The sequence below is a fragment of the Mesoplodon mirus genome (assembly GCF_964341445.2).
Source record: "Mesoplodon mirus genome assembly, chromosome: 1".
NCBI classification, from domain to species: domain Eukaryota; kingdom Metazoa; phylum Chordata; class Mammalia; order Artiodactyla; family Ziphiidae; genus Mesoplodon; species Mesoplodon mirus.
The window spans coordinates 230,489,447-230,504,635 of record NC_138976.1 but is presented as its reverse complement, the minus strand read 5'-3'; the positions used below and the strand labels follow the sequence as shown (position 1 = coordinate 230,504,635).

The window sequence follows — 15,189 nt, the reverse complement described above, 5'->3', positions numbered from 1 at the left end:
GACAAATGAAAACAAAAACACAATGATCCAAAATCCGTGAGACACAGCAAAAGCAGTTCTAAGAGGGAAGTTTATAGCAATACAAGACTATCTCAGGAAACAAGAAATCTCAAATAAACCATCTAACCTTACACCAAAAGGAACTATGAAAAGAACAAAACCCAAAATCAGTAGAAGGAAAAAACAGAGTTCACAGCAGAAATAAATGAAATAGAGACTAAAAAAAAAAATAGAAAAGATAAATGAAACTAAGAGTTGGATCTTTGAAAAAATAAAGAAAATTGCTAAACCTCTAGCCAGACTTATGAATAGAGAGAAAAATATATAAAATCTGAAATGAAAGAGAAGTTACAATGATACCACAGAAATACAAAAGATCATAAGTGATTACTATACATAATTTTATACCAATAAAAGACAACCTAAAAGAAATGGGGGCTTCCCTGGTGGCGCAGTGGTTGAGAGTCCGCCTGCCGATGCAGGGGACACGGGTTCGTGCCCCGATCCCGGAAGATCCCACATGCCGCGGAGCGGCTGGGCCCGCGAGCCATGGCCGCGGAGCCTGTGTGTCCGGAGCCTGTGCTCCGCAACGGGAGAGGCCACAGCAGTGAGAGGCCCGCGTACAGCAAAAAAATAAAAAAAATAAAAAATAAAATAAAAGAAATGGATACATTTCTAGAAACATACAACCTCCCAAGACTGAAACAGGAAGGAAAAAAAGTATGAAAAGACTACTCAACAATAATTAAATTGAATCACTAATCAAAAATCTCCCAACAAACAGAAGTCCACAACCAGGCAGCTTCATAGGTGAATTCTACAAAACACTTAAGGAAGAGTTAACACCTATCCTTCTCAAGCTAGTCAAAGAAAACTGAAGAGGAAGGAACACTTCTGAACTCATTCTACAAGGCCAACATCACCTGATACCCAAACCAGACAAAGATACCACAAAAAAGGAAAATATCACTTTTAAGGGTCAATATCACTGATGAACACAGATGCAAAAATCCTCAACAAAATATAAGCAAACCAAATTCAACAATACATTAAAAGAATCATATACCATGATCAGGTGGGATTTAACTCAGGGAAGCAAGGCTGGTGAGGTATCTGCCAATCAACCAATGTGATACACCATATGAAAAAAACTGAAGAATAAAAACCATACGATCATCTCAATAGATGAAGAAAAAGCTTTTGACAGGATTCAACATCCATCTATAAAAACTCTCAGCAAAATGGGTATAGAGGGAACATACCTCAACATAATAAAAGTCATATATGAACCTACAGCCAACAGCATACTCAACAGTGAAAAGCTGAAAGGATTTGCTTTATGATCAGGAGCAAGACAAAGATGCCAAATATTGTCATTTTTATTCGACATAGTATTGGAAGTCAAATCAAAGCAACTGGTAGCTTTGCTAGCCAAAGCAATCATACAAGAAGAAGAAATAAAAGGAATCCAAGTTGGAAAGGAAGAAGTAAAACTATCACTGTTTGCATATGACATGATACTAGAAATACCTGATATATAGAAAATCCTACAGACACCATCAAAAAGCTATTAAAACTAATAAATGAATTGAGTAAAGGTGCAGGATACAAAATTAATATACGGAAATCTGTTGCATTTCTATACACTAACAATGAACTATCAGAGAAATTAAGAAAAAAATCTCATTTACAACTGTGGCAAAAAGAATATAATACCTAGAAATAAATATGACTAAGGAGGTATCAGTAAAAGACCTGTATTTAGAAAACTATGACAATGATGAAAGAAACTGAAGATGACACAAACAAATGGGAAGATATACTGTGCTCATGGATTGGAAGACTCAATATTGTAAAAATGACCATTCTCCCCAAGGGAATCTACAGATTCAATACAATCCCTATCAAAATACCAATGGCATTTTTCAAAGAACTAGAACAAATAATTCTAAAATTTGTATGGAAATATAAAAGGCCTGAGATAGCCAAAACAATCTTGAAAAAGAAGAACAAAATTGGAGGTATCACCCTCCCTGACTTCAAACTATACTACAAAGCCACAGTAATCAAAACAGTATGGTACTGGCACAAAAACGGACACACAGATCAACTGAACAGAATAGAGAGCCCAGAAATGCATCCACACTAATATGGGCAAATTAATCTAAGACAAAGGAGGCAAGAATATACAACAGGGAAAAGTCAGCCTCTTCAATAAAAGTTGTTGGGAAAACTCGACAGCCACATGCGAAAGAATCAAACTGGACTACTTTCTCATACCATATACAAAAATAAACTCAAAATGAATTGAAGACTTAAATGTAAGACCTCAAACCATAAAACTCCTAGAATAAAACATATGCAGTATACTCTTCGAAATCTTAGCACTATTTTTTTAGATACCTCTCCTCAGGCAAGGAAAATGGAAGCAAAAATAAACATTTAGAACTACATCAAACTAAAAACTTGCACAGCAAAGGAAACTATCCACAAAACAATAAGGCAGTCTACTGAATGGGAGAAGATTTTGCAAATATTATACTTTATAAGGAGTTAGTATCCAAAATATACAAAGAACTCATACAACTCAACATCAAAAAAAAAAAACCCATTAAAAAATGGGTTGAGACTCTTTTTTCTTTTTTTGCGGTACGCGGGCCTCTCACTGTTGTGGCCTTTCCCATTGCGAAGCACAGGCTCCAGATGCGCAGGCTCAGAGGCCATGGCTCACGGGCCTAGCTGCTCCGCGGCGTGTGGGCTCTTCCCGGACCGGGGCACGAACCCATGTCCCCTGCATTGGCAGACGGACTCTTAACCACTGCGCCACCAGGGAAGCCCAGGTTGAGATTCTTAATAGACATTTTTCCAGAGAAGACCTACAGATGGCCAACAGACACGTGAAAAGATACCCAACTTCAGTAATCATCAGGGAAATGCAAATCCAAACCACAGTGAGATACCACCTCACTCCTGTCAGAATGGCTATTATCAAAAAGACGACCAAAAAAAGGTGTTGGAGAGGATGTAGTGAAAAGGGAATCTTCGTGCACTCTCAGTGGAAATGTAAGTTGCTGCAGATACTCTGGAAAACAGTATGAAGGTTCCTCAAATAATTAAAAATAGAACTACCACATAATCCAGCAATTCCACTTCCGGGCATTTGTCTGAAGAAACCAAAAACACTAATTCAAAAAGATATGTGCACCCCAATGCAGCATTATTTAAAACAGCCAAGACATGGAAGCACCCGAATTGTCCATCAATAGATGAATGGATAAAGAAGACTTGGTATATATATACAGTGGACTACTACTCAGTCATAAAAAAGAATGAGGTGATTCCTTGGTGGTCCAGTGGTTAGGGCTTGGCACTTTCACTGCCGGGGCCCGGGTTCAATCTCTGGTTGGGGAAGATTTTGCAAGCCGCGTGGCACAGCCAAAAAAAAAAAAAGAGAGAGAGAGAGAATGAAATGTGCTATTTGCAATAACATGGACATTACGCTAAGTGAAGAAAGTCAGACAGAGAAGGACAAATAGTGTATGATTTCACCTATACATGGAATATATAAAAGAAAACAAATGAAGAAATGTAACAAAAGAGAAACAGACTCATAGATACAGGGAACAAACTGGTGGTTGCTAGAGGGGTGGGGGTGGGGGATGAGTGAAATAGGTTAGGGAGACTAAGAGGTACAAACTTCCAGTTACAAAACAAGTCATGAGGATGTAACATACAACATAGGGAACACAGTCAATAGCGCTGTAATAACTTTATATGGTGACAGATTGTAACTAGACTTATCGTGGTGACCACTTTGTAATGTATAAAAAAATTGAATCTTTATATTGCATACCTGAAACTAATATAATACTGTAAGTCAACTATACTTCGATAAAAAAATAAAGTATAAACAAATAATTCGAAAAATAGTGATTCACATAACTTGCTCTTTTCTATTTCCATTCCATAGCAAGCAGGCTTTCTATGTATGATTCCCTTCTAGGAGAAAATGAGCTTGTCATGAAGACTATATTACAATTTCTATGACAGTTTACCATATCTCTCATTGTAAGTGAAAAAATTCATGTTCTCATTTCACCCATTAATACTAAATTTAATTTTATTTTGCCTCTAATATATTGATCCAGTCTCCTTAAATGACAAAATTCGTATCCTGGGCCTGTAAGACTCAAAGGCCACAACTTTGCCTGTGGTAAATCAATGGGATAATCATGCTTAATAGAAATTTGTGGGAAAGAGCCTTCTTCTACCTCAGGAAACTTTTCTGTTTCAAACTTTCTGTAAGAAATGACATACGTGGCTTTTAGCAGCTGTGAGAGAAACAAGGAATTAACTATTATGACAGCTCTGCAGCATCGCTAGTGAGTGACAGAAGAAAAATCACTCCAAACGTATTTGCAAGCCCAAGTTGGGTCAACCGGTATCATATAATAGCTCTCTGGGCACCAGACAGAAGTTAATGATTTCTCCAGGTCATGATATCACATTACTATGCTGTTTAGAAAAAATACAAACTCATCTTAGAAAACTAAATTTCATAAATCAAATTACATTAAATAGGGCTTCCCTGGTGGCGCAGTGGTTGAGAGTCCGCCTGCCGATGCAGGGGACACGGGTTCGTGTCCCGGTCCGGGAAGATCCCACATGCCGCGGAGCGGCTGGGCCCGTGAGCCATGGCTGCTGGGCCTGTGCGTCCGGAGCCTGTGCTCCGCAGCGGGAGAGGCCACAGCGGTGAGAGGCCCGCGTACCGCACACACACACACACAGAATTACATTAAATAGTAACCGTACAATGAGACTACTTGACAACCATCATTACTCTGTGACCTCTGCCAAGAAAAAACCCACAATTAGTCCATCTGGCCCTCCCCCAAAATGGAGCTGCCAATCCCTTCCGAGGGACCCCACTAACAAGATGGAGGCTCCGAGGGTCCTAGCACTGCAGCGCGCTGCCCACCACAGGACTAGAGTGTGTTCTGGCGCCTCCGGAAAGTGGAGGAGAATCTGCTGCCCCGGAAGTGAAGAAAGACGGCTCTCACTGCCACCAAATAACGTCCAGTGCAGACAGCTTTCTGGACAATGAAAGGCAAGGTAGGTGAGTTGCAGAGCAACCAACAACCGCTCCTATTCTGCAGTCTACACTTGACTAGCATCGGACGCCAGACGAAATGAAAGGGAAAACACGGCAAGATAGATAATTTCAGCGTCTTAAAGCACATGTAACTGGGGTACTTACTTCCTAGTCAGGAGACTTCTCAGCTGAATAACAACTCTAGAAGGTTTTTAAACCAAAGGAAATAAAAGGTAACAACAAAATGTACTATAGGCTTACACATCCAAAATAGTCGTAACACGTAACTGAAGAAGCACACGGAGCCTGTTCTAATTTCATTACTGTAATAAACCCAAATTATAAATAAATATTTGTCCTTTCTATGCTTCAGCTTCCAAAGTCAGAGGGAAATCGCATACCAACTTGACAGTATCTTAAGGTCTCTAACAATTACATCAATTTAATCACTGTAATACATATGTGATACTGAAGCTATTCAAAGTATAAAATTAGAGATTTTTTTGATATTTAAGATTTCCAAGAGTCTTGTGATATAACAAACAAAGCAATGGATTCAGAAGAGAAAAGTTACGTGACCAAAAGCAAACCACCCGACTTCCCTGGGTCTTAGTTTCTTCATCTAAAAACACTAAAGATTTAAATATAATACTATCTTAAGGGCCCTACGAATTCTAAGTCTGTGACTCAAGGAGAAAAAAAGTTTTAAGTAGGTCAGAAAGTAGGAAACTTCAACAACTTAAAATTGCACTATTAGCCACAAAGAGTAGGAATGACAGAGAGATGGCCAAAGCCTTTCCTTCAGAAAAATCAAAAGATGCCCCAAATCTTTAGCCTAAGTCTTTAAAAAGTCAAAAAATAAACTGCAACTTACAAGTTAAGATATCAGACTGAACGTACATATTTATCTCTGCGTCTTCCCTAAACCCAGCTAACACAGCTTGAAAGGATCAGAAAGGCAGAAGAGGAGAGACAGCAACGGCAGTAAAATTCTGGACGCTGACGAACACAAGAGCAAGCAGCAACTGACTCAGGAAGCTAGAGAAAGCTGTGTCCTCAGCCACGAGTGGGGACGAAGTCACTTCCACTACAGACTAGCTCAGTGACTGGCGGAGACTCTGTAAGAAGCTGTGAGACACACGGCTCCTCCATCCCCTCTCCCAGTCAGGCGACCACCCCTCCCATCTTGGCAGGAGGCGAGAGACGTCTCCAGATTAGGAACACCCATCACAGCTGAGAATGGGAATACCGTCTGGGAGACTGAATGAAAGCTGACATAATGAACGGTGAGGCTGTTCCGGACCATGATGGTGCACTTGTACCAGACCACCCTGCCTCCAAAAACAATCACGAACCCTGAGTAAAATATATTAAAGAACAGAAAGAAATTCACTGACAGGTGGGAATATCCTAGCGAGTCCCACATTACCCCAGCCTTTTCCCTGAAGACATTTTCCAAAATGTGGCACAGCAGAATGGAGCTTGAGTAGAAAGCAGCAGCCTTATGGGCTGAGGACAGAGAAGTCAGAGTTTAAGGCCGCCAAAATCCTCAGGAGGAGGTGAAGGAACAGGAGGCCAAAAATGTGCACGTAAATTCCTCTCCTGTCAGTCAGCCCACTCCTAAATTGTGCAGATACAGGGCAAGACTAAATCAGACTAGACCTAACCACAGAAACAGACTCACGAACGACTCAAATACGCAGCTAGCAGCAGGGGACTTCAAATAACCTTGATTAATAAGTTCAAGAAAATAGGAGGAAACGATGGACAAAAGTGATTTTTTAAAAGATGGAGAATTTCAACAAAGAACTGAAATTTATTTTTAAAAACTAAATGAACTTCTAGAAGTAAAATATAAAATACGTGGAATTAAGAACTCATCGCATGGGTTTTACAGCAGGCAGCATACAGCAGGATTAGTAATCTGTAAAATAAACCAGCAGAATATATTCAACAAAAGAACAGAGAGAAAAAATGAAGAAAAAACAAAAAGACATACCCGGAAGGAAGGAAGGAAGAAAAGGAAAGGAAGTTTCAACAGTCGAAAGATTTTAATTCTTAATCTCTAAATTTACTGCTTCCCTAGTAAAAACACAAACTCTGGGGGTGAGGGTGATCAGACGAGCTGATTTTTAAAGTTAATGTGAAAAAAGAAGAAAGAATAGACAGAGATACTGAAAAAAAAAAAAGCAATGAAGGAAGAGTTGTTCTACTTGATATCAAGACACATTATCAGCAGTAATAATTATGAACTAGACAGGTAAATCATAGAAAGTCCAAAAATATACAAAAAAAATTTTTTTAAATTTGGTAGATGACCATGGTGACATTTTAAATCAGTAAGGAAAAGATGGATTTTGAAATAAATAGTTTTTAGACTAGGCAGCCATATGGAAAAAAAATTAAATCCATTTTCTTCGCTTTACACCAACACAAATTTCAGACGATAAAATACATAAATGTCCATCAAATTTTCCTATATGGCATCACTCTTTTCAAGTATGTCAACTACGCTCCAGAAAAAATATCTTAGCCTCTAGTCAAGTTAGACATCTTTCCTCACTTTTTACTAAGAACACCTTTAAGCCACAAATAAATGTTTGACGTAATAAAATTTTGTGCACCGAATGAGAAAAATGTCAGAGTACATGAATGAAAAGCTGCATGCCCACCAATCTGGAAGATTAAGCCTCTTCAGCTGCTTCAGCTATTTGATGCACAAGCAAGTTGTCCTGAAGGGAAACACTGGTAAAGAAGTGTCAACAGATTTCAGGAAGCCCTCAGGGTACTGTCTGCAACCAGGATCTACACATATAGTTCTCCCCAAATAATGAATACCATTTTGGGTTATGGGAGAGGCTCAGTTTAACTCCTCAGTGAGGAAAGGCCCTGTCTCACTTCGCATAATTCAAAAAAGGAGAAAGCAAAAGCGGGATTCCTAATAGTTTTTTTTCAAAATATTTGTTGTTCTTCTCTGTAAGTCTATTCCTCTCTGTAAGACTATTCAGACAACAATGAACAGCTTCCCTAGTGAAAGTACCAACATGTAAATAAAGAGTTTACATTCATGAAATGGATATATTCAAGTCCAGGGGATCAGACAGAGGAAAATATACTTGGAGTACAACGTCAATGCATTATTAAAATGACCTCAAAAGAACTCCTGTGGCCAAGTTCCATAACCTTTACTAAACTCCCAGTGGTGACTCTTAACGTGGAAAACCTGTTTTCCCACAAACCTCTCACCAAAAACAAGCGGGCAACGTTAAAATAGATCTGCGGATGCTCTAATTTCAGACAAATCTAAAGCAGAAACAAAGAACTACTTCTCTCCATATCTGGCTTCCTTCCATCATCTCTGCAATACTGCTGCATCATAAGAAAAGGCCATTATTAGCATACACTGGATATTACTTTTAATCCTTCATAATTATTTCTGATGTCACTTCCCCTGGCAATACAAAAATTTCTGCTTCTTGGGGGGCGGATCTTACATTAGAGAACAAAAATCAGGCCTGCATAAAAAAAAGAGTTGTGATGAACTCTACAAGTCCTAGAACTTTCAATGCCTTCCATAAAGAAACTGTTGAATCAAACTATGGAAACTGAAATATGATTATGGGCCAGCCAGTTAACTGCTACTCATTTTCTAGTTAAAAGGTATACGTAAAGATCGCAGACAAGATATAAGCAACGTAAATGACTTCTTACTCATACCAACGCTTCTATTCTTATTTTAATTCCATGGTCACTATCGCTTTTTAAATAATGTCCAAAGGGTGCTCAGTAACACACACGGCTCCTTAGAGAACTCCCATCTCGACGACGTGTGGCTACTGGTGCTATTTTCCGCGCACTTCAGGGAGGACCCCGCAGCCTCTACATCGGAAGTCGAGGCAAGCTCCCCCGTTTGCCGAGCGACCCCACCATCGCGCACGTAACGCTGCCCCGAGCGCAGCTCACCTCAGGACCCAGGCCGTGGGCGGGCACCGTCCGGAGGTCGCCGCCTTCACGCAGGGCTCAGCAAGCCCGAGGCACCCCACCGCGGTCCGGAAAGGGCATTGGGCCGCAGCCCGCGCCACCCCGGCCAACGCCCCGGGACACGGGTCCGCGCCGCCGGACGAAACAAACCGGTTTCCGAGCCCCTTGCAACGGCGGCGGTGGCGTGGGGTGTTCCCCGGGCGCCGCCCCCCAACTTCTCAGAGGCGGCTGCCGGCGGCCTCGCGGGCCGTGCGCATTGGGGCTGGGGGCTCCCTGCCGGTTCGTCCCCCAGCCTCGCCACGCGGGCGCTGGCTACCCGGCAACGCGGAGATGCACTCCGGGTTCAGGTTCAGGACTCCACAAGCGGCGCCCCAAATCCCGGAGCCAGAGCAGAGGGCGGGGCGTCCCTGGCGCGGCCGTGTGACGTCAGCGCGCCGAAGGCGGCGCGGAGCGGGGGTGGCTGGGAAGGGCAGGCGGGGGCGGGGGCGGGGGCGGGGGCGGGGGCGGGGGCGGGGGGGCGGGCTCTGTAGGTGCGGGAGGAGAGGAGAGGAGGAAAGGGAGACCAGAGCGTCCCTCACTCACGGGAGCGAGGCCCGGCGGCAGCCAGAACACGCTGAAGCTGGTGTGGAGTAAAGCCTGTGATAAATTCGTCTCGCACATACCGCACAGAAAAAGGGATTTTTTTTTTTTATTCGAGGGCCATTTCTTAGGGATGCCATATTTTTAAACTAAATTTGCTTTAAAAAGCAAGACAAGTGAAATAAGTCAAATACTGTATGATATCACTTACATGTGGAATCTAAAAAATAATATAAACTAGTGAATGTAACAAAAAATCAGCTATAATCCAACAAATATTTTTTTTCTTCCTTTATAAATTTATTATTTTCGGCTGCGTTGGGTCTTCATTGCTGCACGCAGGCTTTCTCTAGTTGCAGCGAGCAGGAGGTACTCTTCATTGCAGTGCGCGGGGCTTCTCATTGTGGCGACCCCTCTCGTTGTGGTGCGTGGGCCTCCGCAGTTGTGACACACGGGCTCAGTAGTTGTGGCTCGCAGGCTCAGTAGTTGTGGCTTGCAGGCTCTAGAGCACAGGCTCAATAGTTGTGGCTCACGCGCTCTAGAGCATAGGCTCAGTAGTTGCGGCGCATGGGCTTAGTTGCTCCGCAGCATGTGGGATCTTCCTGGGCCAGGGCTCGAACCTGTGTCCCCTGCATTGGCAAGTGGATCCTCAACCACTGCCCACCAGGGAAGCCCTCTACTAAATATTTTAAAAAACAAAACAAACGGGCTTCCCTGGTGGCGCAGTGGTTGAGAGTCCGCCTGCCGATGCAGGGGACACGGGTTCGTGCCCCGATCTGGGAGGATCCCACATGCCGCGGAGTGGCTGGGCCCGTGAGCCATGGCCGCTGGGCCTGCGCGTCCGGAGCCTGTGCTCCGCAACGGGAGAGGCCACAACAGTGAGAGGCCCACATACCGCAAAAAAAAAAAACAAAAAAAAAAACAAAAAACAGCAAAAAGGAAACAGACTCACAGATATAGAAAGCAAACTAGTAGTTACCAGCGGGGAGAGGGAAGGAGGGAGGGGCACGATGGGGGTATGGGATTGAGGTACAACTACTATGTATAAAATAAATGATAAAGGATATGTTATACACCACAGGAAAATATAGCCATTATTTTGTAACAACTATAAATGAAGTATAACCTGTAAAAATATTGAATCACTGCGTTGTACACCTGAAACTTATGTAATATTGTACATTGACTGCACCTCAATAAATAAATAAATAAACAATGTTTTTTAAAAGCAAGCCTATTCCTAGTATATTCGATGATTAAAAGAAGAAAGTATTTTTAAGTCTTGAAAAATTTTTTTAGTATAACTTGGTTTAAAGAGAAAAAAATTAAAACAAAAACAAAACAAATAAACAAAATGTGGTTCTACACCTTTACATCTAATGGGTGTACGCATTACTCGCTGGTATATTGAAAGGGTTAGTGGTCTAAGTACCTTTCTTCATTGCAGGACTCTCAAAGATAGAGACAGACTTTGTGTAATAAGGGATCAGGTGTGGTGTAGTCCTTCAGCTAAATTGCCTTCCCTAGAATAAAGCCAAGATACTGGAGAATCCAAACTTGAAGCTGAAGGAGGACAGTGGCCTAGCCACCTTAGTTACTCCCCAGGTTGTAGTACCTGTTTGTATGTGTTGTGGGTAGCATGGCAGAGACACCACAGATTCTGCCAGAGACCTCAGATGTAAATGATTCAGACCTTGGCTTCAAAGAAATCCGCTTCCTTTCCCCTCATGCCCTCCAGAACACACCAGCACCTAAAACCTCTCTGGGTTCTCCTGCCAGTCTGGTTTAGTCCTGCTTATAAGAAGTACTTTATTGCTAGCGTGGAAATTGAACGTTTTTGGCTTCTTTGCCAGAAGATGGCACTGCAAGTCATCCAACCTGGCAAGCTGGGGCAGTCTGCTTTGGTATATCTCCTCTCTTCAATCTCCAAGCAAAAGACTTGTTTCCCTCATTTCCCGACTCCTAGGCTAACCTCCTGTGACCCTTCCCACCCCCAGTCAGTAGGAATTTGGGTGTCTGAATGCACAATAACGCCAGTTCTACCCACATCCCTTTGTACAGAAAGGAACACGAAAACATTGCCAATTGCTAATCTAAGTAAGCTCTTTGCTGCTTTCATGAAGAATGATTAGTCAGACCCTTCTATAGGCTCCTGTCATAAACTGTTGGTGGGAACATAAACTGCTATAGTCTTTGCAGAAGGCACGCCAGCTATACGCATATCCTTGACAGCAAGTTCACTTCTAAGACAAGAGGGTAAATATGTATATATATATATATATATATATATATATATATATATATATATATATACAAGGTAACCATCATTGTTTATAATTAGAAAAACTAAAAACAATGTAAATGTCTAACAATAAGGAATTGACTGAATACATTCCAATATATCCAAACAATGGAGTATTCTGAAAACATTAAAAAGGGCTACTGAGATCTATTTGTACTGACACAGAAAGTTGCCCCTGACATACTGTTGAGTAAATAATGCAGTTCACTCTTTACTGTAACAGAGCAAAGGGCCAGTGCCCAAGGCGTAGAAAGCCAAGCTCCCACAGCGATAGCAGGAGTTTGCAGCAAAGTAAGGGTTTATTGCAGGGATCCAAGCAAGGGGGTGGGAGACAATCCTCAGATCCACTCCCCCTTGGTCTTTGAGTTGTGTGTGTGTGTGGTTTTTTTGTTTGTTTGTTTGTTTGTTTTAAAGGGGAAAAACAGAGAAGCTGGGGTTAAGCATTGTCTTGTCACATTTCTTAATTGAAAATCAGGAGTCAGGATGTCTCTGGATTATGATTCTCTGGCCAGGTGTTCCATGGCTGGGGCATCTGTGAGCTCATCTTGCCCTGGAGAAACAACCTGCATTTATATGTTAATGATATCTATAATAGCAATTTTAGTACTTTAGCAATGTTATCAGCAACAACAATTTCAGTCATCTGATTCTGGTTGATGAGTGTTCAGTGAGCATAGGATTGAGGTCAGCGGGGACAAGAAAAGGAATAAAATTTTGGATGGAGAGATGAATCATAAACTCGGTAAGGCAACTTGGTTTTAGGGGGACTCAGTTTCATAACCTGAGTTAAAAGGATTACCTGATTATTTCTCTTTCTAGTTTATATACTTCGGTAATATTTTTTTCTTTTTACAACAAGAGTGTGTTTAGGTTCCTTTGATTCTTTTTATTTAAGTATTTTATTGGATTTTTCTTTCAAACAACAAAAAGTCTGTTCCTTGCAAAAACCCAATAACACAAACATGCATACGTAAGGTCCATATGCAGTCTGTTTCCAGAACTCACCCTGTGCTCACTCCCCCAGGAAGCCACTGTTAAGCTTCACGTATATAATCTACATTTTTCTCTAAGCTCATAAAAACATGCATGAGCTTGTATTCATATATATTAGTTTTAATCTTTTAAAATGAGATTATAGTATATACATTATTTTGCCACCTGAATTTTTTTAACAGTAAATCATGAACATTTCTGCAGAGATCAATTAATCAATACTCTATGAGATAAATGTACTGAAATCTATTTCAATAGATCCCACTCAACAGACATAGAGATGGTCTCCACTGGTATTATTATTTCTGAAGGATAGATTTTGAAAAGAGGGTTTGCTGGGTCAAAAAGCATGCTTTTTTTTTTTTTCTTTTTTCACTTTAATAGGTACTCCTGTGCTTTGGTTATATATTTCTGTGTAACAAACCACCCTAAAACTTACTGGCCTAAAACAACAACGATTTATTATTTCTCACACTTCTGAGGCCAGGAAGTCAAGCAGGGGTCTGCTGGGTGGTGCTTTTGCTCCCTGTGGCCCCGGCTAGAGTTGCTGATGTGTTTTATGGCATCTTTGACCATACAGAAATTTGTCAATTTGTTTGTGGTCAAATCTATCGGTCTTTTTCTTTGTCAGTTAGGTTCCTCATCTTGCCAAGCAAATGTTCCTTCACCCCAGAATTATCTAAATAATCTCAATGTTCTTGGATTTTAATTGTCTAATGAATTTAATGCACTTGAAATTTATTTTTATATATAAGTAACATAGGGAGAATAACTTGGTTTTCTTTTGGAGGAAAGCTAGTTATGCAGAATCATTTGTTAAATGTGATTTCCTTTTCGACTGATTTGAAATGTAAACTTTATCATACACTACATTTCCTATTTATACCAGTGTCTATTTATGGATTTCTCTTCCATTTACCTATTAGTTTCTTACTCAATGTGTCCATTTTAAAAAGAATAAGTTTGTTTTGGGACTTCCCTGGTGGCCCAGTGGCTAAGACTCCACCCTCCCAATGCAGGGGGCCCCAGTTTGATCCCTGGTCAGGGAACTAGATCCCGCATGCCACAACTAAGAGTTCACACTGCTGCAACTAAAAGATCCCACGTGTCGCAACTAAAGAGCCTGCACAGGGCAATGGAGATCCCGTGTGCCACAACTAAGATCCAGTGCAGCTAAATAAATAAATATGCGTGTGTGTATGTGTATATATATATATATATATATATTTTTTTTTTAAAGAATAAGTTTGTTTTAGTAATCAAGAAATTCTGTAAACAATGTTACCAAACCAAACTTGGGTCCACTCTCCCTCACTCAGTAAAGCCAATCTACTGACAGCAGGTTGTGAGGAAGGAAAGTGCAGTGTTCATTATAAGGCACCAAGCAAGGAGAATGGGCAGCTCATGCTCAAAACACCCAAATTCCCTGATGACTTTCATGGAAGGGTTTTGAAAGGCTGGGGAAGGAGAGGTTCACAGAGTGCATGATCATCTTGTGTACAATTCTCTGATTGGTTGATGGTGAGCTGACAGGGTGATATTCCAGGAAACTCAATTACCAATTTTCTGGCTCCAAGCAGTCTGCGGTCTATGTGCTGGTGGTCAGCATGCAGTTAACTTCTTCCACCGGTGGGGGCTTCGGTATCTGCAAAACAACTCAAGGATATGGCTCAGGATATTATCTACAGCCCTTGAGAAGGAAATAAATGTCCTTGACTTTGTTTTATGGCTACACTCTTATTATTCCATCTTGCTTGCTAATTTTCCTCTGTTTATGTATTTTCTCAATTCTCTGATTAAATTTGCTCTTTGGAACCTGGAGAAGGCCTAAGAGGCTAAAGCTTTTCTAAAAACAACAGGCAGGGGCTTCCCTGGTGGAGCAGTGGTTGAGAGTCCGCCTGCCGATGCAGGGGACACAGGTTCGTGCGCCGGTCCGGGAAGATCCCACATGCCGTGAAGCGTCTGGGCCCGTGAGCCACGGCCTCTGAGCCTGCGTGTCCGGAGCCTGTGCTCCGCAACGGGAGAGGCCACAAGAGTGAGAGGCCCGTGTACCGCAAAAAAATAAAAATAAAAAATAAAAAATAAAAACAACAGGCAGGGGACATGGGCGGGAGGGAGGGGTCTGTCCCCAGGGAAGACCCCACAGGACCCTGCTTGGTTTCAACAATATTTCCATTTGAAAAAAAAAAAGAAATGCCAACACTAAAATAATTTTTTTTTCAGGCCTCACTGCATGGCTTGT

The 15,189-nt window shown here is 41.5% G+C and overlaps 1 protein-coding gene across 11 annotated transcripts in view; it reads right to left on the bottom strand.

Moving 5' to 3' along the window:
* The window catches only part of NEK1 (NIMA related kinase 1), a 204,507-nt gene extending 195,031 nt beyond the window's left edge, over positions 1 to 9,476 (bottom strand). For all 11 annotated transcript variants that reach the window (XR_014294361.1, XM_082624999.1, XM_082625000.1 and 8 more), the window contains exon 1: positions 9,056 to 9,476. The gene's annotated coding sequence lies outside the window, so the exon portion shown is untranslated. The remainder of the gene's footprint in view (positions 1 to 9,055) is intronic.
* Between the last annotated feature and the right edge of the window lie 5,713 nt (positions 9,477 to 15,189).